The following is a 27073-nucleotide window of genomic DNA, read 5'->3' on the forward strand; positions in this document are numbered from 1 at the left end:
TAAATGTATAAACTGTTGAGTTTCACCTAGGAACGTTTTTCGCCTTATAGCTGAGTAAGAATAAAGGCTATTAAAATGTCATTTCCACAAACTAGAAGAATCAGAATATTCGAAATTATATTATGATGAAAATAGTGATAAACAACGAAAGTAAGGAATGCGGTAGAATCGTTTAGTTTCAATAATCTAAGTTGGAAATGTGTGAATTACGTTAACTAACTTTCTATGTTTTCTCTGTGTACGTACAGAATTTACGAATAAAATAAATTCACAATACAAGTTCACTTGTAAATATATTATAGAAGTAACGCTATTTTTATGTTAAACGGCATTCCTCTGGATTATATGGCAATTTCTATACATTTCACGTAGTTTTACAAGTAAATAAAAGCGAAAAAACTTAAAAAGTAAACAAATAGAATCGCAACACTTTCCTCAGTACGACATTATCATTTTTCACAGAAAAAATATGTAATAATTTATTACCAATTTTTCGAATTCAGTAGGAAGTTTGAAAACGTCGTTCTTTATGACGTCTCCTGCATTACACGATAACTTCACTCTTAAGTGTTTAATTAAAAATTTCACAAATATCGTATATTGTTGACTGCGTATTTACAAACTTACTAAAAGTTAGAGACCTTTCATGTGACAAGTGTCTACAAAATACATTACGTTCATCTAAAGGGAATAATCAAAACCTTTTTTGTCATTAAACCACTTAAACTCGCCATTTCATCCACCAACAAAACAACACGAGCAAATGAAATTATTCATAATCGGTTAAAAATATATAATCGTACGTTTACCGAGAGTTGTAAGACTTTTTTTTAGACACGTCCAAAGTTTCCAAATGACATTTCGTTAATGTCCCAATAGTACACACTCCGATTTTTATTTCTTGGTAAACAATAACATCGTCGAATTGTCTCAAAAAAGGAAACGAAACGTTTTGAAAACTTGTTATTTGAGAAGTGTCCCATACGTATCTATTTTCACTCTCACATTCGTCACGAAGTTAGAGATCCCTTAAGCTTGAACCAATCTGCACAAAAATTAATTACGTTTTATTCACAAAGCCAAAGGAATAGAGGAACGTGTTATTATACGAGAAATCGTGACGAAATTTCCCGTACCTTTTCACTGTTTTCTTCTGAATCTTTCTGTATAACATCTTTGGTAAGAACAAGTAAGAATAGAAATCAAAGATAAAAAATAAAGGAAAATATATGTTAGTTGCTCCAAAACATCCTAGTTGCATTTCAAATATGAAAGAAGAATAGTTAGCTATATCGTTCGTTAAAAAATAACTGCGTTTCAAAATCAAATTTAAAAATATCGAAAAGGCTATCGACGAAGGTTTATAAATCGTGAACTTGATGTTCTTTTCCTTACGTTTCATCTGTCGCTCTTTCCGTTATCTACTTTATTGTCGTATTATTTGAAAAACAAATCTTCATTCTTTGCTTTTATTCCACTTTGTTTTACTTCTAAACTTTTAATCGACGACATATCAATACTTTCAAGAAAGCATCACATTTCATAAATTTCGGACCTGGCATGACTTTTGACATATTGAAACAAGATATCCGTATAGAATTTTTTCCCTATTTCTTACACATTAATATAATATCATAATATTAAATATCCTTGAAATGTGTGTTTGCTGTTAGTTTCGAAATCGCTTGTAACATACATATCGTTGAATATTAAAAAATCACAGTATCGTAAATTTCGTTTAATGACAAGAATTGGATGTGTAAAAGACTTGAAGTAGCTCAAATAGACGTATAATGGGAAAGCCAAAGTTTTGTCGTTTCGTTATTGTGTCAACACTTTTGACCGTTTCTAGGAAATTAAACAACGATGTGAGTAGATGAGCACGAAAATATCCCGTTAGCGATAATTATTTCTGAAGTTATTTCGATACGACACAAAATTTATGAATGAAACAATTTACACATTCGAAAGACGTAGTCGTTAAGGAGAATTAAAATAAATGTTTTACAGCATAAAGTATTTGTTTTATGAACCTTTATAGTAAAAGTAGGAAAACGAAGCAGAGTGGCGCAGTGGGAGCGTGCTGGGCCCATAACCCAGAGGTCCGTGGATCGAAACCACGCTCTGCTACAATGTTTTTCTTTTCACTAGATATTGCAAAGAAAGGCACGTGTGTAAAGCCATAAACTCTCGTCTTACGGTTTCACATAAAGCTTCTAAATAATTACCCTTTGTTCTACTCCATCGAGAGTTGCTAGTAAAATTTCAAAGTTAGAAGAAATATAAAGAAAACAAGGTGAAACGAAGAGGTTTTTTATTAAAACTTATACGTACTGCTATACGATAAATGTATAAACTGTTTAGTTTCACCTAGGAACGTTTTTCGCCTTATAGCTGAGTAAGAATAAAGGCTATTAAAATGTCATTTCCACAAACTAGAAGAATCAGAATATTCGAAATTATATTATGATGAAAATAGTGATAAACAACGAAAGTAAGGAATGCGGTAGAATCGTTTAGTTTCAATAATCTAAGTTGGAAATGTGTGAATTACGTTAACTAACTTTCTATGTTTTCTCTGTGTACGTACAGAATTTACGAATAAAATAAATTCACAATACAAGTTCACTTGTAAATATATTATAGAAGTAACGCTATTTTTATGTTAAACGGCATTCCTCTGGATTATATGGCAATTTCTATACATTTCACGTAGTTTTACAAGTAAATAAAAGCGAAAACTTAAAAGTAAACAAATAGAATCGCAACACTTTCCTCAGTACGACATTATCATTTTTCACAGAAAAAATATGTAATAATTTATTACCAATTTTTCGAATTCAGTAGGAAGTTTGAAAACGTCGTTCTTTATGACGTCTCCTGCATTACACGATAACTTCACTCTTAAGTGTTTAATTGAAAATTTCACAAATATCGTATATTGTTGACTGCGTATTTACAAACTTACTAAAAGTTAGAGACCTTTCATGTGACAAGTGTCTACAAAATACATTACGTTCATCTAAAGGGAATAATCAAAACCTTTTTTGTCATTAAACCACTTAAACTCGCCATTTCATCCACCAACAAAACAACACGAGCAAATGAAATTATTCATAATCGGTTAAAAATATATAATCGTACGTTTACCGAGAGTTGTAAGACTTTTTTTTAGACACGTCCAAAGTTTCCAAATGACATTTCGTTAATGTCCCAATAGTACACACTCCGATTTTTATTTCTTGGTAAACAATAACATCGTCGAATTGTCTCAAAAAAGGAAACGAAACGTTTTGAAAACTTGTTATTTGAGAAGTGTCCCATACGTATCTATTTTCACTCTCACATTCGTCACGAAGTTAGAGATCCCTTAAGCTTGAACCAATCTGCACAAAAATTAATTACGTTTTATTCACAAAGCCAAAGGAATAGAGGAACGTGTTATTATACGAGAAATCGTGACGAAATTTCCCGTACCTTTTCACTGTTTTCTTCTGAATCTTTCTGTATAACATCTTTGGTAAGAACAAGTAAGAATAGAAATCAAAGATAAAAAATAAAGGAAAATATATGTTAGTTGCTCCAAAACATCCTAGTTGCATTTCAAATATGAAAGAAGAATAGTTAGCTATATCGTTCGTTAAAAAATAACTGCGTTTCAAAATCAAATTTAAAAATATCGAAAAGGCTATCGACGAAGGTTTATAAATCGTGAACTTGATGTTCTTTTCCTTACGTTTCATCTGTCGCTCTTTCCGTTATCTACTTTATTGTCGTATTATTTGAAAAAACAAATCTTCATTCTTTGCTTTTATTCCACTTTGTTTTACTTCTAAACTTTTAATCGACGACATATCAATACTTTCAAGAAAGCATCACATTTCATAAATTTCGGACCTGGCATGACTTTTGACATATTGAAACAAGATATCCGTATAGAATTTTTTCCCTATTTCTTACACATTAATATAATATCATAATATTAAATATCCTTGAAATGTGTGTTTGCCGTTAGTTTCGAAATCGCTTGTAACATACATATCGTTGAATATTAAAAAATCACAGTATCGTAAATTTCGTTTAATGACAAGAATTGGATGTGTAAAAGACTTGAAGTAGCTCAAATAGACGTATAATGGGAAAGCCAAAGTTTTGTCGTTTCGTTATTGTGTCAACACTTTTGACCGTTTCTAGGAAATTAAACAACGATGTGAGTAGATGAGCACGAAAATATCCCGTTAGCGATAATTATTTCTGAAGTTATTTCGATACGACACAAAATTTATGAATGAAACAATTTACACATTCGAAAGACGTAGTCGTTAAGGAGAATTAAAATAAATGTTTTACAGCATAAAGTATTTGTTTTATGAACCTTTATAGTAAAAGTAGGAAAACGAAGCAGAGTGGCGCAGTGGGAGCGTGCTGGGCCCATAACCCAGAGGTCCGTGGATCGAAACCACGCTCTGCTACAATGTTTTTCTTTTCACTAGATATTGCAAAGAAAGGCACGTGTGTAAAGCCATAAACTCTCGTCTTACGGTTTCACATAAAGCTTCTAAATAATTACCCTTTGTTCTACTCCATCGAGAGTTGCTAGTAAAATTTCAAAGTTAGAAGAAATATAAAGAAAACAAGGTGAAACGAAGAGGTTTTTTATTAAAACTTATACGTACTGCTATACGATAAATGTATAAACTGTTTAGTTTCACCTAGGAACGTTTTTCGCCTTATAGCTGAGTAAGAATAAAGGCTATTAAAATGTCATTTCCACAAACTAGAAGAATCAGAATATTCGAAATTATATTATGATGAAAATAGTGATAAACAACGAAAGTAAGGAATGCGGTAGAATCGTTTAGTTTCAATAATCTAAGTTGGAAATGTGTGAATTACGTTAACTAACTTTCTATGTTTTCTCTGTGTACGTACAGAATTTACGAATAAAATAAATTCACAATACAAGTTCACTTGTAAATATATTATAGAAGTAACGCTATTTTTATGTTAAACGGCATTCCTCTGGATTATATGGCAATTTCTATACATTTCACGTAGTTTTACAAGTAAATAAAAGCGAAAACTTAAAATGTAAACAAATAGAATCGCAACACTTTCCTCAGTACGACATTATCATTTTTCACAGAAAAAATATGTAATAATTTATTACCAATTTTTCGAATTCAGTAGGAAGTTTGAAAACGTCGTTCTTTATGACGTCTCCTGCATTACACGATAACTTCACTCTTAAGTGTTTAATTAAAAATTTCACAAATATCGTATATTGTTGACTGCGTATTTACAAACTTACTAAAATTAGAGACCTTTCATGTGACAAGTGTCTACAAAATACATTACGTTCATCAAAAGGGAATAATCAAAACCTTTTTTGTCATTAAACCACTTAAACTCGCCATTTCATCCACCAACAAAACAACACGAGCAAATGAAATTATTCATAATCGGTTAAAAATATATAATCGTACGTTTACCGAGAGTTGTAAGACTTTTTTTTAGACACGTCCAAAGTTTCCAAATGACATTTCGTTAATGTCCCAATAGTACACACTCCGATTTTTATTTCTTGGTAAACAATAACATCGTCGAATTGTCTCAAAAAAGGAAACGAAACGTTTTGAAAACTTGTTATTTGAGAAGTGTCCCATACGTATCTATTTTCACTCTCACATTCGTCACGAAGTTAGAGATCCCTTAAGCTTGAACCAATCTGCACAAAAATTAATTACGTTTTATTCACAAAGCCAAAGGAATAGAGGAATGTGTTATTATACGAGAAATCGTGACGAAATTTCCCGTACCTTTTCACTGTTTTCTTCTGAATCTTTCTGTATAACATCTTTGGTAAGAACAAGTAAGAATAGAAATCAAAGATAAAAAATAAAGGAAAATATATGTTAGTTGCTCCAAAACATCCTAGTTGCATTTCAAATATGAAAGAAGAATAGTTAGCTATATCGTTCGTTAAAAAATAACTGCGTTTCAAAATCAAATTTAAAAATATCGAAAAGGCTATCGACGAAGGTTTATAAATCGTGAACTTGATGTTCTTTTCCTTACGTTTCATCTGTCGCTCTTTCCGTTATCTACTTTATTGTCGTATTATTTGAAAAACAAATCTTCATTCTTTGCTTTTATTCCACTTTGTTTTACTTCTAAACTTTTAATCGACGATATATCAATACTTTCAAGAAAGCATCACATTTCATAAATTTCGGACCTGGCATGACTTTTGACATATTGAAACAAGATATCCGTATAGAATTTTTTCCCTATTTCTTACACATTAATATAATATCATAATATTAAATATCCTTGAAATGTGTGTTTGCCGTTAGTTTCGAAATCGCTTGTAACATACATATCGTTGAATATTAAAAAATCACAGTATCGTAAATTTCGTTTAATGACAAGAATTGGATGTGTAAAAGACTTGAAGTAGCTCAAATAGACGTATAATGGGAAAGCCAAAGTTTTGTCGTTTCGTTATTGTGTCAACACTTTTGACCGTTTCTAGGAAATTAAACAACGATGTGAGTAGATGAGCACGAAAATATCCCGTTAGCGATAATTATTTCTGAAGTTATTTCGATACGACACAAAATTTATGAATGAAACAATTTACACATTCGAAAGACGTAGTCGTTAAGGAGAATTAAAATAAATGTTTTACAGCATAAAGTATTTGTTTTATGAACCTTTATAGTAAAAGTAGGAAAACGAAGCAGAGTGGCGCAGTGGGAGCGTGCTGGGCCCATAACCCAGAGGTCCGTGGATCGAAACCACGCTCTGCTACAATGTTTTTCTTTTCACTAGATATTGCAAAGAAAGGCACGTGTGTAAAGCCATAAACTCTCGTCTTACGGTTTCACATAAAGCTTCTAAATAATTACCCTTTGTTCTACTCCATCGAGAGTTGCTAGTAAAATTTCAAAGTTAGAAGAAATATAAAGAAAACAAGGTGAAACGAAGAGGTTTTTTATTAAAACTTATACGTACTGCTATACGATAAATGTATAAACTGTTTAGTTTCACCTAGGAACGTTTTTCGCCTTATAGCTGAGTAAGAATAAAGGCTATTAAAATGTCATTTCCACAAACTAGAAGAATCAGAATATTCGAAATTATATTATGATGAAAATAGTGATAAACAACGAAAGTAAGGAATGCGGTAGAATCGTTTAGTTTCAATAATCTAAGTTGGAAATGTGTGAATTACGTTAACTAACTTTCTATGTTTTCTCTGTGTACGTACAGAATTTACGAATAAAATAAATTCACAATACAAGTTCACTTGTAAATATATTATAGAAGTAACGCTATTTTTATGTTAAACGGCATTCCTCTGGATTATATGGCAATTTCTATACATTTAACGTAGTTTTACAAGTAAATAAAAGCGAAAACTTAAAAGTAAACAAATAGAATCGCAACACTTTCCTCAGTACGACATTATCATTTTTCACAGAAAAATATGTAATAATTTATTACCAATTTTTCGAATTCAGTAGGAAGTTTGAAAACGTCGTTCTTTATGACGTCTCCTGCATTACACGATAACTTCACTCTTAAGTGTTTAATTAAAATTTCACAAATATCGTATATTGTTGACTGTGTATTTACAAACTTACTAAAATTAGAGACCTTTCATGTGACAAGTGTCTACAAAATACATTACGTTCATCAAAAGGGAATAATCAAAACCTTTTTTGTCATTAAACCACTTAAACTCGCCATTTCATCCACCAACAAAACAACACGAGCAAATGAAATTATTCATAATCGGTTAAAAATATATAATCGTACGTTTACCGAGAGTTGTAAGACTTTTTTTTAGACACGTCCAAAGTTTCCAAATGACATTTCGTTAATGTCCCAATAGTACACACTCCGATTTTTATTTCTTGGTAAACAATAACATCGTCGAATTGTCTCAAAAAAGGAAACGAAACGTTTTGAAAACTTGTTATTTGAGAAGTGTCCCATACGTATCTATTTTCACTCTCACATTCGTCACGAAGTTAGAGATCCCTTAAGCTTGAACCAATCTGCACAAAAATTAATTACGTTTTATTCACAAAGCCAAAGGAATAGAGGAATGTGTTATTATACGAGAAATCGTGACGAAATTTCCCGTACCTTTTCACTGTTTTCTTCTGAATCTTTCTGTATAACATCTTTGGTAAGAACAAGTAAGAATAGAAATCAAAGATAAAAAATAAAGGAAAATATATGTTAGTTGCTCCAAAACATCCTAGTTGCATTTCAAATATGAAAGAAGAATAGTTAGCTATATCGTTCGTTAAAAAATAACTGCGTTTCAAAATCAAATTTAAAAATATCGAAAAGGCTATCGACGAAGGTTTATAAATCGTGAACTTGATGTTCTTTTCCTTACGTTTCATCTGTCGCTCTTTCCGTTATCTACTTTATTGTCGTATTATTTGAAAAACAAATCTTCATTCTTTGCTTTTATTCCACTTTGTTTTACTTCTAAACTTTTAATCGACGATATATCAATACTTTCAAGAAAGCATCACATTTCATAAATTTCGGACCTGGCATGACTTTTGACATATTGAAACAAGATATCCGTATAGAATTTTTCCCTATTTCTTACACATTAATATAATATCATAATATTAAATATCCTTGAAATGTGTGTTTGCCGTTAGTTTCGAAATCGCTTGTAACATACATATCGTTGAATATTAAAAAATCACAGTATCGTAAATTTCGTTTAATGACAAGAATTGGATGTGTAAAAGACTTGAAGTAGCTCAAATAGACGTATAATGGGAAAGCCAAAGTTTTGTCGTTTCGTTATTGTGTCAACACTTTTGACCGTTTCTAGGAAATTAAACAACGATGTGAGTAGATGAGCACGAAAATATCCCGTTAGCGATAATTATTTCTGAAGTTATTTCGATACGACACAAAATTTATGAATGAAACAATTTACACATTCGAAAGACGTAGTCGTTAAGGAGAATTAAAATAAATGTTTTACAGCATAAAGTATTTGTTTTATGAACCTTTATAGTAAAACTAGGAAAACGAAGCAGAGTGGCGCAGTGGGAGCGTGCTGGGCCCAAAACCCAGAGGTCCGTGGATCGAAACCACGCTCTGCTACAATGTTTTTCTTTTCACTAGATATCGCAAAGAAAGGCACGTGTGTAAAGCCATAAACTCTCGTCTTACGGTTTCACATAAAGCTTCTAAATAATTACCCTTTGTTCTACTCCATCGAGAGTTGCTAGTAAAATTTCAAAGTTAGAAGAAATATAAAGAAAACAAGGTGAAACGAAGAGGTTTTATTAAAACTTATACGTACTGCTATACGATAAATGTATAAACTGTTTAGTTTCACCTAGGAACGTTTTTCGCCTTATAGCTGAGTAAGAATAAAGGCTATTAAAATGTCATTTCCACAAAATAGAAGAATCAGAATATTCGAAATTATATTATGATGAAAATAGTGATAAACAACGAAAGTAAGGAATGCGGTAGAATCGTTTAGTTTCAATAATCTAAGTTGGAAATGTGTGAATTACGTTAACTAACTTTCTATGTTTTCTCTGTGTACGTACAGAATTTACGAATAAAATAAATTCACAATACAAGTTCACTTGTAAATATATTATAGAAGTAACGCTATTTTTATGTTAAACGGCATTCCTCTGGATTATATGGCAATTTCTATACATTTAACGTAGTTTTACAAGTAAATAAAAGCGAAAACCCAAAAGGTAAACAAATAGAATCGCAACACTTTCCTCAGTACGACATTATCATTTTTCACAGAAAAAATATGTAATAATTTATTACCAATTTTTCGAATTCAGTAGGAAGTTTGAAAACGTCGTTCTTTATGACGTCTCCTGCATTACACGATAACTTCACTCTTAAGTGTTTAATTAAAAATTTCACAAATATCGTATATTGTTGACTGTGTATTTACAAACTTACTAAAATTAGAGACCTTTCATGTGACAAGTGTCTACAAAATACATTACGTTCATCAAAAGGGAATAATCAAAACCTTTTTTGTCATTAAACCACTTAAACTCGCCATTTCATCCACCAACAAAACAACACGAGCAAATGAAATTATTCATAATCGGTTAAAAATATATAATCGTACGTTTACCGAGAGTTGTAAGACTTTTTTTAGACACGTCCAAAGTTTCCAAATGACATTTCGTTAATGTCCCAATAGTACACACCCGATTTTTATTTCTTGGTAAACAATAACATCGTCGAATTGTCTCAAAAAGGAAACGAAACGTTTTGAAAACTTGTTATTTGAGAAGTGTCCCATACGTATCTATTTTCACTCTCACATTCGTCACGAAGTTAGAGATCCCTTAAGCTTGAACCAATCTGCACAAAAAATTAATTACGTTTTATTCACAAAGCCAAAGGAATAGAGGAATGTGTTATTATACGAGAAATCGTGACGAAATTTCCCGTACCTTTTCACTGTTTTCTTCTGAATCTTTCTGTATAACATCTTTGGTAAGAACAAGTAAGAATAGAAATCAAAGATAAAAAATAAAGGAAAATATATGTTAGTTGCTCCAAAACATCCTAGTTGCATTTCAAATATGAAAGAAGAATAGTTAGCTATATCGTTCGTTAAAAAATAACTGCGTTTCAAAATCAAATTTAAAAATATCGAAAAGGCTATCGACGAAGGTTTATAAATCGTGAACTTGATGTTCTTTTCCTTACGTTTCATCTGTCGCTCTTTCCGTTATCTACTTTATTGTCGTATTATTTGAAAAACAAATCTTCATTCTTTGCTTTTATTCCACTTTGTTTTACTTCTAAACTTTTAATCGACGATATATCAATACTTTCAAGAAAGCATCACATTTCATAAATTTCGGACCTGGCATGACTTTTGACATATTGAAACAAGATATCCGTATAGAATTTTTTCCCTATTTCTTACACATTAATATAATATCATAATATTAAATATCCTTGAAATGTGTGTTTGCCGTTAGTTTCGAAATCGCTTGTAACATACATATCGTTGAATATTAAAAAATCACAGTATCGTAAATTTCGTTTAATGACAAGAATTGGATGTGTAAAAGACTTGAAGTAGCTCAAATAGACGTATAATGGGAAAGCCAAAGTTTTGTCGTTTCGTTATTGTGTCAACACTTTTGACCGTTTCTAGGAAATTAAACAACGATGTGAGTAGATGAGCACGAAAATATCCCGTTAGCGATAATTATTTCTGAAGTTATTTCGATACGACACAAAATTTATAAATGAAAATATTTACACATTCGAAAGACGTAGTCGTTAAGGAGAATTAAAATAAATGTTTTACAGCATAAAGTATTTGTTTTATGAACCTTTATAGTAAAAGTAGGAAAACGAAGCAGAGTGGCGCAGTGGGAGCGTGCTGGTCCCATAACCCAGAGGTCCGTGGATCGAAACCACGCTCTGCTACAATGTTTTTCTTTTCACTAGATATCGCAAAGAAAAACACGTGTGTAAAGCCATAAACTCTCGTCTTGCGGTTTCACATAAAGCTTCTTAATAATTACCCTTTGTTCCACTCCATCGAGAGTTGCTAGTAAAATTTCAAAGTTAGAAGAAATATAAAGAAAACAAGGTGAAACGAAGAGGTTTTTTATTAAAACTTATACGTACTGCTATACGATAAATGTATAAACTGTTTAGTTTCACCTAGGAACGTTTTTCGCCTTATAGCTGAGTAAGAATAAAGGCTATTAAAATGTCATTTACACAAAATAGAAGAATCAGAATATTCGAAATTATATTATGATGAAAATAGTGATAAACAACGAAAGTAAGGAATGCGGTAGAATCGTTTAGTTTCAATAATCTAAGTTGGGAATGTGTGAATTACGTTAACTAACTTTCTATGTTTTTCTCTGTGTACGTACAGAATTTACGAATAAAATAAATTCACAATACAAGTTCACTTGTAAATATATTATAGAAGTAACGCTATTTTTAGGTTAAACGGCATTTTTCTGGATTATATGGCAACTTCTATACATTTAACGTAGTTTTACAAGTAAATAAAAGCGAAAACCCCCAAAAGGTAAACAAATAGAATCGCAACACTTTCCTCAGTACGACATTATCATTTTTCACAGAAAAAATATGTAATAATTTATTACCAATTTTTCGAATTCAGTAGGAAGTTTGAAAACGTCGTTCTTTATGACGTCTCCTGCATTACACGATAACTTCACTCTTAAGTGTTTAATTAAAAATTTCACAAATATCGTATATTGTTGACTGTGTATTTACAAACTTACTAAAAATTAGAGACCTTTCATGTGACAAGTGTCTACAAAATATATTACGTTCATCAAAATGGAATAATCAAAACCTTTTTTGTCATTAAACCACTTAAACTCGCCATTTCATCCACCAACAAAACAACACGAGCAAATGAAATTATTCATAATCGGTTAAAATATATATAATCGTACGTTTACCGAGAGTTGTAAGACTTTTTTTAGACACGTCCAAAGTTTCCAAATGACATTTCGTTAATGTCCCAATAGTACACACTCCGATTTTTATTTCTTGGTAAACAATAACATCGTCGAATTGTCTCAAAAAGGAAACGAAACGTTTTGAAAACTTGTTATTTGAGAAGTGTCCCATACGTATCTATTTTCACTCTCACATTCGTCACGAAGTTAGAGATCCCTTAAGCTTGAACCAATCTGCACAAAAATTAATTACGTTTTATTCACAAAGCCAAAGGAATAGAGGAATGTGTTATTATACGAGAAATCGTGACGAAATTTCCCGAACCTTTTCACTGTTTTCTTCTCAATCTTTCTGTATAACATCTTTGGTAAGAACAAGTAAGAATAGAAATCAAAGATAAAAAATAAAGGAAAATATATGTTAGTTGCTCCAAAACATCCTAGTTGCATTTCAAATATGAAAGAAGAATAGTTAGCTATATCGTTCGTTAAAAAATAACTGCGTTTCAAAATCAAATTTAAAAATATCGAAAAGGCTATCGACGAAGGTTTATAAATCGTGAACTTGATGTTCTTTTCCTTACGTTTCATCTGTCGCTCTTTCCGTTATCTACTTTATTGTCGTATTATTTGAAAAACAAATCTTCATTCTTTGCTTTTATTCCACTTTGTTTTACTTCTAAACTTTTAATCGACGATATATCAATACTTTCAAGAAAGCATCACATTTCATAAATTTCGGACCTGGCATGACTTTTGACATATTGAAACAAGATATCCGTATAGAATTTTTTCCCTATTTCTTACACATTAATATAATATCATAATATTAAATATCCTTGAAATGTGTGTTTGCTGTTAGTTTCGAAATCGCTTGTAACATACATATCGTTGAATATTAAAAAATCACAGTATCGTAAATTTCGTTTAATGACAAGAATTGGATGTGTAAAAGACTTGAAGTAGCTCAAATAGACGTATAATGGGAAAGCCAAAGTTTTGTCGTTTCGTTATTGTGTCAACACTTTTGACCGTTTCTAGGAAATTAAACAACGATGTGAGTAGATGAGCACGAAAATATCCCGTTAGCGATAATTATTTCTGAAGTTATTTCGATACGACACAAAATTTATAAATGAAAATATTTACACATTCGAAAGACGTAGTCGTTAAGGAGAATTAAAATAAATGTTTTACAGCATAAAGTATTTGTTTTATGAACCTTTATAGTAAAAGTAGGAAAACGAAGCAGAGTGGCGCAGTGGGAGCGTGCTGGGCCCATAACCCAGAGGTCCGTGGATCGAAACCACGCTCTGCTACAATGTTTTTCTTTTAACTAGATATCGCAAAGAAAGACACGTGTGTAAAGCCATAAACTTTTGTCTTGCGGTTTCACATAAAGCTTCTAAATAATTACCCTTTGTTCTACTCCATCGAGAGTTGCTAGTAAAATTTCAAAGTTAGAAGAAATATAAAGAAAACAAGGTGAAACGAAGAGGTTTTTATTAAAACTTATACGTACTGCTATACGATAAATGTATAAACTGTTTAGTTTCACCTAGGAACGTTTTTCGCCTTATAGCTGAGTAAGAATAAAGGCTATTAAAATGTCATTTCCACAAAATAGAAGAATCAGAATATTCGAAATTATATTATGATGAAAATAGTGATAAACAACGAAAGTAAGGAATGCGGTAGAATCGTTTAGTTTCAATAATCTAAGTTGGAAATGTGTGAATTACGTTAACTAACTTTCTATGTTTTTCTCTGTGTACGTACAGAATTTACGAATAAAATAAATTCACAATACAAGTTCACTTGTAAATATATTATAGAAGTAACGCTATTTTTATGTTAAACGGCATTCCTCTGGATTATATGGCAATTTCTATACATTTAACGTAGTTTTACAAGTAAATAAAAGCGAAAAACCCAAAAGGTAAACAAATAGAATCGCAACACTTTCCTCAGTACGACATTATCATTTTTCACAGAAAAAATATGTAATAATTTATTACCAATTTTTCGAATTCAGTAGGAAGTTTGAAAACGTCGTTCTTTATGACGTCTCCTGCATTACACGATAACTTCACTCTTAAGTGTTTAATTAAAAATTTCACAAATATCGTATATTGTTGACTGTGTATTTACAAACTTACTAAAATTAGAGACCTTTCATGTGACAAGTGTCTACAAAATACATTACGTTCATCAAAAGGGAATAATCAAAACCTTTTTTGTCATTAAACCACTTAAACTCACCATTTCATCCACCAACAAAACAACACGAGCAAATGAAATTATTCATAATCGGTTAAAATATATAATCGTACGTTTACCGAGAGTTGTAAGACTTTTTTTAGACACGTCCAAAGTTTCCAAATGACATTTCGTTAATGTCCCAATAGTACACACTCCGATTTTTATTTCTTGGTAAACAATAACATCGTCGAATTGTCTCAAAAAGGAAACGAAACGTTTTGAAAACTTGTTATTTGAGAAGTGTCCCATACGTATCTATTTTCACTCTCACATTCGTCACGAAGTTAGAGATCCCTTAAGCTTGAACCAATCTGCACAAAAATTAATTACGTTTTATTCACAAAGCCAAAGGAATAGAGGAATGTGTTATTATACGAGAAATCGTGACGAAATTTCCCGAACCTTTTCACTGTTTTCTTCTCAATCTTTCTGTATAACATCTTTGGTAAGAACAAGTAAGAATAGAAATCAAAGATAAAAAATAAAGGAAAATATATGTTAGTTGCTCCAAAACATCCTAGTTGCATTTCAAATATGAAAGAAGAATAGTTAGCTATATCGTTCGTTAAAAAATAACTGCGTTTCAAAATCAAATTTAAAAATATCGAAAAGGCTATCGACGAAGGTTTATAAATCGTGAACTTGATGTTCTTTTCCTTACGTTTCATCTGTCGCTCTTTCCGTTATCTACTTTATTGTCGTATTATTTGAAAAACAAATCTTCATTCTTTGCTTTTATTCCACTTTGTTTTACTTCTAAACTTTTAATCGACGATATATCAATACTTTCAAGAAAGCATCACATTTCATAAATTTCGGACCTGGCATGACTTTTGACATATTGAAACAAGATATCCGTATAGAATTTTTTCCCTATTTCTTACACATTAATATAATATCATAATATTAAATATCCTTGAAATGTGTGTTTGCTGTTAGTTTCGAAATCGCTTGTAACATACATATCGTTGAATATTAAAAATCACAGTATCGTAAATTTCGTTTAATGACAAGAATTGGACGTGTAAAAGACTTGAAGTAGCTCTAATAGACGTATAATGGGAAAGCCAAAGTTTTGTCGTTTCGTTATTGTGTCAACACTTTGACCGTTTCTAGGAAATTAAACAACGATGTGAGTAGATGAGCACGAAAATATCCCGTTAGCGATAATTATTTCTGAAGTTATTTCGATACGACACAAAATTTATGAATGAAACAATTTACACATTCGAAAGACGTAGTCGTTAAGGAGAATTAAAATAAATGTTTTACAGCATAAAGTATTTGTTTTATGAACCTTTATAGTAAAAGTAGGAAAACGAAGCAGAGTGGCGCAGTGGGAGCGTGCTGGGCCCATAACCCAGAGGTCCGTGGATCGAAACCACGCTCTGCTACAATGTTTTTCTTTTCACTAGATATCGCAAAGAAAGGCACGTGTGTAAAGCCATAAACTCTCGTCTTGCGGTTTCACATAAAGCTTCTAAATAATTACCCTTTGTTCAACTCCATCGAGAGTTGCTAGTAAAATTTCAAAGTTAGAAGAAATATAAAGAAAACAAGGTGAAACGAAGAGGTTTCTATTAAAACTTATACGTACTGCTATACGATAAATGTATAAACTGTTTAGTTTCACCTAGGAACGTTTTTCGCCTTATAGCTGAGTAAGAATAAAGGCTATTAAAATGTCATTTCCACAAAATAGAAGAATCAGAATATTCGAAATTATATTATGATGAAAATAGTGATAAACAACGAAAGTAAGGAATGCGGTAGAATCGTTTAGTTTCAATAATCTAAGTTGGAAATGTGTGAATTACGTTAACTAACTTTCTATGTTTTTCTCTGTGTACGTACAGAATTTACGAATAAAATAAATTCACAATACAAGTTCACTTGTAAATATATTATAGAAGTAACGCTATTTTTATGTTAAACGGCATTCCTCTGGATTATATGGCAACTTCTATACATTTAACGTAGTTTTACAAGTAAATAAAAGCGAAAAACCCAAAAGGTAAACAAATAGAATCGCAACACTTTCCTCAGTACGACATTATCATTTTTCACAGAAAAAATATGTAATAATTTATTACCAATTTTCGAATTCAGTAGGAAGTTTGAAAACGTCGTTCTTTATGACGTCTCCTGCATTACACGATAACTTCACTCTTAAGTGTTTAATTAAAAATTTCACAAATATCGTATATTGTTGACTGTGTATTTACAAACTTACTAAAAATTAGAGACCTTTCATGTGACAAGTGTCTACAAAATACATTACGTTCATCAAAAGGGAATAATCAAAACCTTTTTTGTCATTAAACCACTTAAACTCGCCATTTCATCCACCAACAAAACAACACGAGCAAATGAAATTATTCATAATCGGTTAAAAATATATAATCGTACGTTTACCGAGAGTTGTAAGACTTTTTTTTTAGACACGTCCAAAGTTTCCAAATGACATTTCGTTAATGTCCCAATAGTACACACTCCGATTTTTATTTCTTGGTAAACAATAACATCGTCGAATTGTCTCAAAAAAGGAAACGAAACGTTTTGAAAACTTGTTATTTGAGAAGTGTCCCATACGTATCTATTTTCACTCTCACATTCGTCACGAAGTTAGAGATCCCTTAAGCTTGAACCAATCTGCACAAAAATTAATTACGTTTTATTCACAAAGCCAAAGGAATAGAGGAATGTGTTATTATACGAGAAATCGTGACGAAATTTCCCGAACCTTTTCACTGTTTTCTTCTGAATCTTTCTGTATAACATCTTTGGTAAGAACAAGTAAGAATAGAAATCAAAGATAAAAAATAAAGGAAAATATATGTTAGTTGCTCCAAAACATCCTAGTTGCATTTCAAATATGAAAGAAGAATAGTTAGCTATATCGTTCGTTAAAAAATAACTGCGTTTCAAAATCAAATTTAAAAATATCGAAAAGGCTATCGACGAAGGTTTATAAATCGTGAACTTGATGTTCTTTTCCTTACGTTTCATCTGTCGCTCTTTCCGTTATCTACTTTATTGTCGTATTATTTGAAAAACAAATCTTCATTCTTTGCTTTTATTCCACTTTGTTTTACTTCTAAACTTTTAATCGACGATATATCAATACTTTCAAGAAAGCATCACATTTCATAAATTTCGGACCTGGCATGACTTTTGACATATTGAAACAAGATATCCGTATAGAATTTTTTCCCTATTTCTTACACATTAATATAATATCACAATATTAAATATCCTTGAAATGTGTGTTTGCCGTTAGTTTCGAAATCGCTTGTAACATACATATCGTTGAATATTAAAAATCACAGTATCGTAAATTTCGTTTAATGACAAGAATTGGACGTGTAAAAGACTTGAAGTAGCTCTAATAGACGTATAATGGGAAAGCCAAAGTTTTGTCGTTTCGTTATTGTGTCAACACTTTGACCGTTTCTAGGAAATTAAACAACGATGTGAGTAGATGAGCACGAAAATATCCCGTTAGCGATAATTATTTCTGAAGTTATTTCGATACGACACAAAATTTATGAATGAAACAATTTACACATTCGAAAGACGTAGTCGTTAAGGGGAACTAAAATAAATGTTTTACAGCATAAAGTATTTGTTTTATGAACCTTTATAGTAAAAGTAGGAAAACGAAGCAGAGTGGCGCAGTGGGAGCGTGCTGGGCCCATAACCCAGAGGTCCGTGGATCGAAACCACGCTCTGCTACAATGTTTTTCTTTTCACTAGATATTGCAAAGAAAGGCACGTGTGTAAAGCCATAAACTCTCGTCTTACGGTTTCACATAAAGCTTCTAAATAATTACCCTTTGTTCTACTCCATCGAGAGTTGCTAGTAAAATTTCAAAGTTAGAAGAAATATAAAGAAAACAAGGTGAAACGAAGAGGTTTTTTATTAAAACTTATACGTACTGCTATACGATAAATGTATAAACTGTTTAGTTTCACCTAGGAACGTTTTTCGCCTTATAGCTGAGTAAGAATAAATGGCTATTAAAATGTCATTTCCACAAAATAGAAGAATCAGAATATTCGAAATTATATTATGATGAAAATAGTGATAAACAACGAAAATAAGGAATGCGGTAGAATCGTTTAGTTTCAATAATCTAAGTTGGAAATGTGTGAATTACGTTAACTAACTTTCTGTTTTTCTCTGTGTACGTACAAAATTTACGAATAAAATAAATTCACAATACAAGTTCACTTGTAAATATATTATAGAAGTAACGCTATTTTTATGTTAAACGGCATTCCTCTGGATTATATGGCAATTTCTATACATTTCACGTAGTTTTACAAGTAAATAAAAGCGAAAAACTTAAAAAGTAAACAAATAGAATCGCAACACTTTCCTCAGTACGACATTATCATTTTTCACAGAAAAAATATGTAATAATTTATTACCAATTTTTCGAATTCAGTAGGAAGTTTGAAAACGTCGTTCTTTATGACGTCTCCTGCATTACACGATAACTTCACTCTTAAGTGTTTAATTAAAAATTTCACAAATATCGTATATTGTTGACTGTGTATTTACAAACTTACTAAAAATTAGAGACCTTTCATGTGACAAGTGTCTACAAAATACATTACGTTCATCAAAAGGGAATAATCAAAACCTTTTTTGTCATTAAACCACTTAAACTCGCCATTTCATCCACCAACAAAACAACACGAGCAAATGAAATTATTCATAATCGGTTAAAATATATAATCGTACGTTTACCGAGAGTTGTAAGACTTTTTTTTAGACACGTCCAAAGTTTCCAAATGACATTTCGTTAATGTCCCAATAGTACACACCCGATTTTTATTTCTTGGTAAACAATAACATCGTCGAATTGTCTCAAAAAGGAAACGAAACGTTTTGAAAACTTGTTATTTGAGAAGTGTCCCATACGTATCTATTTTCACTCTCACATTCGTCACGAAGTTAGAGATCCCTTAAGCTTGAACCAATCTGCACAAAAATTAATTACGTTTTATTCACAAAGCCAAAGGAATAGAGGAATGTGTTATTATACGAGAAATCGTGACGAAATTTCCCGAACCTTTTCACTGTTTTCTTCTCAATCTTTCTGTATAACATCTTTGGTAAGAACAAGTAAGAATAGAAATCAAAGATAAAAAATAAAGGAAAATATATGTTAGTTGCTCCAAAACATCCTAGTTGCATTTCAAATATGAAAGAAGAATAGTTAGCTATATCGTTCGTTAAAAAATAACTGCGTTTCAAAATCAAATTTAAAAATATCGAAAAGGCTATCGACGAAGGTTTATAAATCGTGAACTTGATGTTCTTTTCCTTACGTTTCATCTGTCGCTCTTTCCGTTATCTACTTTATTGTCGTATTATTTGAAAAACAAATCTTCATTCTTTGCTTTTATTCCACTTTGTTTTACTTCTAAACTTTTAATCGACGATATATCAATACTTTCAAGAAAGCATCACATTTCATAAATTTCGGACCTGGCATGACTTTTGACATATTGAAACAAGATATCCGTATAGAATTTTTTCCCTATTTCTTACACATTAATATAATATCATAATATTAAATATCCTTGAAATGTGTGTTTGCCGTTAGTTTCGAAATCGCTTGTAACATACATATCGTTGAATATTAAAAAATCACAGTATCGTAAATTTCGTTTAATGACAAGAATTGGATGTGTAAAAGACTTGAAGTAGCTCAAATAGACGTATAATGGGAAAGCCAAAGTTTTGTCGTTTCGTTATTGTGTCAACACTTTGACCGTTTCTAGGAAATTAAACAACGATGTGAGTAGATGAGCACGAAAATATCCCGTTAGCGATAATTATTTCTGAAGTTATTTCGATACGACACAAAATTTATGAATGAAACAATTTACACATTCGAAAGACGTAGTCGTTAAGGAGAATTAAAATAAATGTTTTACAGCATAAAGTATTTGTTTTATGAACCTTTATAGTAAAAGTAGGAAAACGAAGCAGAGTGGCGCAGTGGGAGCGTGCTGGGCCCATAACCCAGAGGTCCGTGGATCGAAACCACGCTCTGCTACAATGTTTTTCTTTCACTAGATATTGCAAAGAAAGGCACGTGTGTAAACCATAAACTCTCGTCTTGCGGTTTCACATAAAGCTTCTAAATAATTACCCTTTGTTCTACTCCATCGAGAGTTGCTAGTAAAATTTCAAAGTTAGAAGAAATATAAAGAAAACAAGGTGAAACGAAGAGGTTTTATTAAAACTTATACGTACTGCTATACGATAAATGTATAAACTGTTTAGTTTCACCTAGGAACGTTTTTCGCCTTATAGCTGAGTAAGAATAAAGGCTATTAAAATGTCATTTCCACAAAATAGAAGAATCAGAATATTCGAAATTATATTATGATGAAAATAGTGATAAACAACGAAAATAAGGAATGCGGTAGAATCGTTTAGTTTCAATAATCTAAGTTGGAAATGTGTGAATTACGTTAACTAACTTTCTGTTTTTCTCTGTGTACGTACAAAATTTACGAATAAAATAAATTCACAATACAAGTTCACTTGTAAATATATTATAGAAGTAACGCTATTTTTATGTTAAACGGCATTCCTCTGGATTATATGGCAATTTCTATACATTTCACGTAGTTTTACAAGTAAATAAAAGCGAAAAACTTAAAAAGTAAACAAATAGAATCGCAACACTTTCCTCAGTACGACATTATCATTTTTCACAGAAAAAATATGTAATAATTTATTACCAATTTTTCGAATTCAGTAGGAAGTTTGAAAACGTCGTTCTTTATGACGTCTCCTGCATTACACGATAACTTCACTCTTAAGTGTTTAATTAAAAATTTCACAAATTTCGTATATTGTTGACTGCGTATTTACAAACTTACTAAAAGTTAGAGACCTTTCATGTGACAAGTGTCTACAAAATACATTACGTTCATCAAAAGGGAATAATCAAAACCTTTTTTGTCATTAAACCACTTAAACTCGCCATTTCATCCACCAACAAAACAACACGAGCAAATGAAATTATTCATAATCGGTTAAAAATATATAATCGTACGTTTACCGAGAGTTGTAAGACTTTTTTTAGACACGTCCAAAGTTTCCAAATGACATTTCGTTAATGTCCCAATAGTACACACTCCGATTTTTATTTCTTGGTAAACAATAACATCGTCGAATTGTCTCAAAAAGGAAACGAAACGTTTTGAAAACTTGTTATTTGAGAAGTGTCCCATACGTATCTATTTTCACTCTCACATTCGTCACGAAGTTAGAGATCCCTTAAGCTTGAACCAATCTGCACAAAAATTAATTACGTTTTATTCACAAAGCCAAAGGAATAGAGGAATGTGTTATTATACGAGAAATCGTGACGAAATTTCCCGAACCTTTTCACTGTTTTCTTCTGAATCTTTCTGTATAACATCTTTGGTAAGAACAAGTAAGAATAGAAATCAAAGATAAAAAATAAAGGAAAATATATGTTAGTTGCTCCAAAACATCCTAGTTGCATTTCAAATATGAAAGAAGAATAGTTAGCTATATCGTTCGTTAAAAAAATAACTGCGTTTCAAAATCAAATTTAAAAATATCGAAAAGGCTATCGACGAAGGTTTATAAATCGTGAACTTGATGTTCTTTTCCTTACGTTTCATCTGTCGCTCTTTCCGTTATCTACTTTATTGTCGTATTATTTGAAAACAAATCTTCATTCTTTGCTTTTATTCCACTTTGTTTTACTTCTAAACTTTTAATCGACGATATATCAATACTTTCAAGAAAGCATCACATTTCATAAATTTCGGACCTGGCATGACTTTTGACATATTGAAACAAGATATCCGTATAGAATTTTTTTCCCTATTTCTTACACATTAATATAATATCATAATATTAAATATCCTTGAAATGTGTGTTTGCCGTTAGTTTCGAAATCGCTTGTAACATACATATCGTTGAATATTAAAAATCACAGTATCGTAAATTTCGTTTAATGACAAGAATTGGATGTGTAAAAGACTTGAAGTAGCTCAAATAGACGTATAATGGGAAAGCCAAAGTTTTGTCGTTTCGTTATTGTGTCAACACTTTGACCGTTTCTAGGAAATTAAACAACGATGTGAGTAGATGAGCACGAAAATATCCCGTTAGCGATAATTATTTCTGAAGTTATTTCGATACGACACAAAATTTATGAATGAAACAATTTACACATCTGAAAGACGTAGTCGTTAAGGAGAATTAAAATAAATGTTTTACAGCATAAAGTATTTGTTTTATGAACCTTTATAGTAAAAGTAGGAAAACGAAGCAGAGTGGCGCAGTGGGAGCGTGCTGGGCCCATAACCCAGAGGTCCGTGGATCGAAACCACGCTCTGCTACAATGTTTTTCTTTTCACTAGATATTGCAAAAGAAAGGCACGTGTGTAAAGCCATAAACTCTCGTCTTACGGTTTCACATAAAGCTTCTAAATAATTACCCTTTGTTCTACTCCATCGAGAGTTGCTAGTAAAATTTCAAAGTTAGAAGAAATATAAAGAAAACAAGGTGAAACGAAGAGGTTTTATTAAAACTTATACGTACTGCTATACGATAAATGTATAAACTGTTTAGTTTCACCTAGAAACGTTTTTCGCCTTATAGCTGAGTAAGAATAAAGGCTATTAAAATGTCATTTCCACAAACTAGAAGAATCAGAATATTGAAATTATATTATGATGAAAATAGTGATAAACAACGAAAATAAGGAATGCGGTAGAATCGTTTAGTTTCAATAATCTAAGTTGGAAATGTGTGAATTACGTTAACTAACTTTCTGTTTTTCTCTGTGTACGTACAGAATTTACGAATAAAATAAATTCACAATACAAGTTCACTTGTAAATATATTATAGAAGTAACGCTATTTTTATGTTAAACGGCATTCCTCTGGATTATATGGCAATTTCTATACATTTCACGTAGTTTTACAAGTAAATAAAGCGAAAAACTTAAAAGTAAACAAATAGAATCGCAACACTTTCCTCAGTACGACATTATCATTTTCACAGAAAAAATATGTAATAATTTATTACCAATTTTTCGAATTCAGTAGGAAGTTTGAAAACGTCGTTCTTTATGACGTCTCCTGCATTACACGATAACTTCACTCTTAAGTGTTTAATTAAAAATTTCACAAATTTCGTATATTGTTGACTGTGTATTTACAAACTTACTAAAAAATTAGAGACCTTTCATGTGACAAGTGTCTACAAAATACATTACGTTCATCAAAAGGGAATAATCAAAACCTTTTTTGTCATTAAACCACTTAAACTCGCCATTTCATCCACCAACAAAACAACACGAGCAAATGAAATTATTCATAATCGGTTAAAAATATATAATCGTACGTTTACCGAGAGTTGTAAGACTTTTTTTAGACACGTCCAAAGTTTCCAAATGACATTTCGTTAATGTCCCAATAGTACACACTCCGATTTTATTTCTTGGTAAACAATAACATCGTCGAATTGTCTCAAAAAGGAAACGAAACGTTTTGAAAACTTGTTATTTGAGAAGTGTCCCATACGTATCTATTTTCACTCTCACATTCGTCACGAAGTTAGAGATCCCTTAAGCTTGAACCAATCTGCACAAAAAATTAATTACGTTTTATTCACAAAGCCAAAGGAATAGAGGAATATGTTATTATACGAGAAAAAGGGACGAAATTTTACGTACCTTTTCACTGTTTTCTTCTGAATCTTTCAGTATAACAGTTTTGGAAAGAACAAGTAAGAATAGAAATCAAAGATAAAAAAATAAAGGAAAATATATATTAGTTGCTCCAAAACATCCTAGTTGCATTTCAAATATGAAAGAAGAATAGTTAGCTATATCGTTCGTTAAAAAATAACTGCGTTTCAAAATCAAATTTAAAAAATATCGAAAAGGCTATCGACGAAGGTTTATAAATCGTGAACTTGATGTTCTTTTCCTTACGTTTCATCTGTCGCTCTTTCCGTTATCTACTTTATTGTCGTATTATTTGAAAAACAAATCTTCATTCTTTGCTTTTATTCCACTTTGTTTTACTTCTAAACTTTTAATCGACGATATATCAATACTTTCAAGAAAGCATCACATTTCATAAATTTCGGACCTGGCATGACTTTTGACATATTGAAACAAGATATCCGTATAGAATTTTTCCCTATTTCTTACACATTAATATAATATCATAATATTAAATATCCTTGAAATGTGTGTTTGCCGTTAGTTTCGAAATCGCTTGTAACATACATATCGTTGAATATTAAAAAATCACAGTATCGTAAATTTCTGTTTAATGACAAGAATTGATGTGTAAAAGACTTGAAGTAGCTCAAATAGACGTATAATGGGAAAGCCAAAGTTTTGTCGTTTCGTTATTGTGTCAACACTTTTGACCGTTTCTGGAAATTAAACAACGATGTGAGTAGATGAGCACGAAAATATCCGTTAGCGATAATTATTTCTGAAGTTATTTCGATACGACACAAAATTTATGAATGAAACAATTTACACATCTGAAAGACGTAGTCGTTAAGGGAGAATTAAAATAAATGTTTTACAGCATAAAGTATTTGTTTTATGAACCTTTATAGTAAAAGTAGGAAAAACGAAGCAGAGTGGCGCAGTGGGAGCGTGCTGACCCCATAACCCAGAGGTCCGTGGATCGAAACCACGCTCTGCTACAATGTTTTTTCTTTCACCAGATATTGCAAAGAAAGGCACGTGTGTAAAGCCATAAACTCTCGTCTTACGGTTTCACATAAAGCTTCTAAATAATTACCCTTTGTTCTACTCCATCGAGAGTTGCTAGTAAAATTTCAAAGTTAGAAGAATATAAAGAAAACAAGGTGAAACGAAGAGGTTTTTATTAAAACTTATACGTACTGCTATACGATAAATGTATAAACTGTTTAGTTTCACCTAGGAACGTTTTTCGCCTTATAGCTGAGTAAGAATAAAGGCTATTAAAATGTCATTTCCACAAACTAGAAGAGATCAGAATATCTGAAATTATATTATGATGAAAATAGTGATAAACAACGAAAATAAGGAATGCGGTAGAATCGTTTAGTTTCAATAATCTAAGTTGGAAATGTGTGAATTACGTTAACTAACTTTCTGTTTTTCTGTGTACGTACAGAATTTACGAATAAAATAAATTCCACAATACAAGTTCATTTTGTAAATATATTATAGAAGTACGCGCTATTTTATGTTAAACGGCATTCCTCTGGATTATATGGCAATTTCTATACATTTCACGTAGTTTTACAAGTAAATAAAAGCGAAAAAAAAAAGTAAACAAATAGAATCGCAACACTTTCCTCAGTTTTGACATTATCATTTTTCACAGAAAAAATATGTAATAATTTATTACCAATTTTCGAATTCAGTAGGAAGTTTGAAAACGTCGTTCTTATGACGTCTCCTGCATTACACGATAACTTCACTCTTAAGTGTTTAATTAAAATTTCACAAATTTCGTATATTGTTGACTGCGTATTTACAAACTTACTAAAGTTAGAGACCTTTCATGTGACAAGTGTCTACAAAATATATTACGTTCTATCTAAAGGGAATAATCAAACCTTTTTTTTGTCATTAAACCACTTAAACTCGCCATTTCATCCACCAACAAAACAACACGAGCAAATGAAATTATTCATAATCGGTTAAAAATATATAATCGTATCGTTTACCGAGAGTTGTAAGACTTTTTTTAGACACGTCCAAAGTTTCCAAATGACATTTCGTTAATGTCCCAATAGTACACACTCCGATTTTATTTCTTGGTAAACAATAACATCGTCGAATTGTCTCAAAAAAGGAAACGAAACGTTTTGAAAACTTGTTATTTGAGAAGTGTCCCATACGTATCTATTTTCACTCTCACATTCGTCACGAAGTTAGAGATCCCTTAAGCTTGAACCAATCTGCACAAAAATTAATTACGTTTTATTCACAAAGCCAAAGGAATAGAGGAATGTTTATTATACGAGAAATCAGTGACGAAATTTCTTTTAGCCTCCATATTCTCTGAATCTTTCTAACATAAAACTGGAACAATAAATAAAGGATAAGATCAGATCTGGAAATCTAGGAAGCTATTTAAACCAGTTTATCCAAAATCAGCCAAGGTTAAATAGATGGAAGAAGAGAGTTAAAATTATCAGATCCGTTAAAAAATAACACGTTTCAAAATCAGTTAGGAAATATCAAAATTCTAACATCAGGA

General features: G+C 31.3%; 1 protein-coding gene and 3 non-coding genes across 4 annotated transcripts in view; all 4 read left to right on the forward strand.

Moving 5' to 3' along the window:
* The window catches only part of LOC143240532 (uncharacterized), a 154925-nt gene that overhangs the window by 61670 nt on the left and 66182 nt on the right, over positions 1-27073 (forward strand). The gene's annotated exons all lie outside the window — the stretch shown is intronic.
* On the forward strand, positions 9079-9150 carry TRNAL-CAA (transfer RNA leucine (anticodon CAA)). The gene has a single exon. It is a non-coding gene; the product is annotated as a tRNA-Leu (tRNA).
* On the forward strand, positions 18438-18509 carry TRNAM-CAU (transfer RNA methionine (anticodon CAU)). Its single transcript has one exon. It is a non-coding gene; the product is annotated as a tRNA-Met (tRNA).
* Positions 20777-20848, forward strand: TRNAM-CAU (transfer RNA methionine (anticodon CAU)). The gene has a single exon. It is a non-coding gene; the product is annotated as a tRNA-Met (tRNA).

Source organism: Tachypleus tridentatus, chromosome 13 (assembly GCF_004210375.1).
Source record: "Tachypleus tridentatus isolate NWPU-2018 chromosome 13, ASM421037v1, whole genome shotgun sequence".
Lineage (NCBI taxonomy): Eukaryota > Metazoa > Arthropoda > Merostomata > Xiphosura > Limulidae > Tachypleus > Tachypleus tridentatus.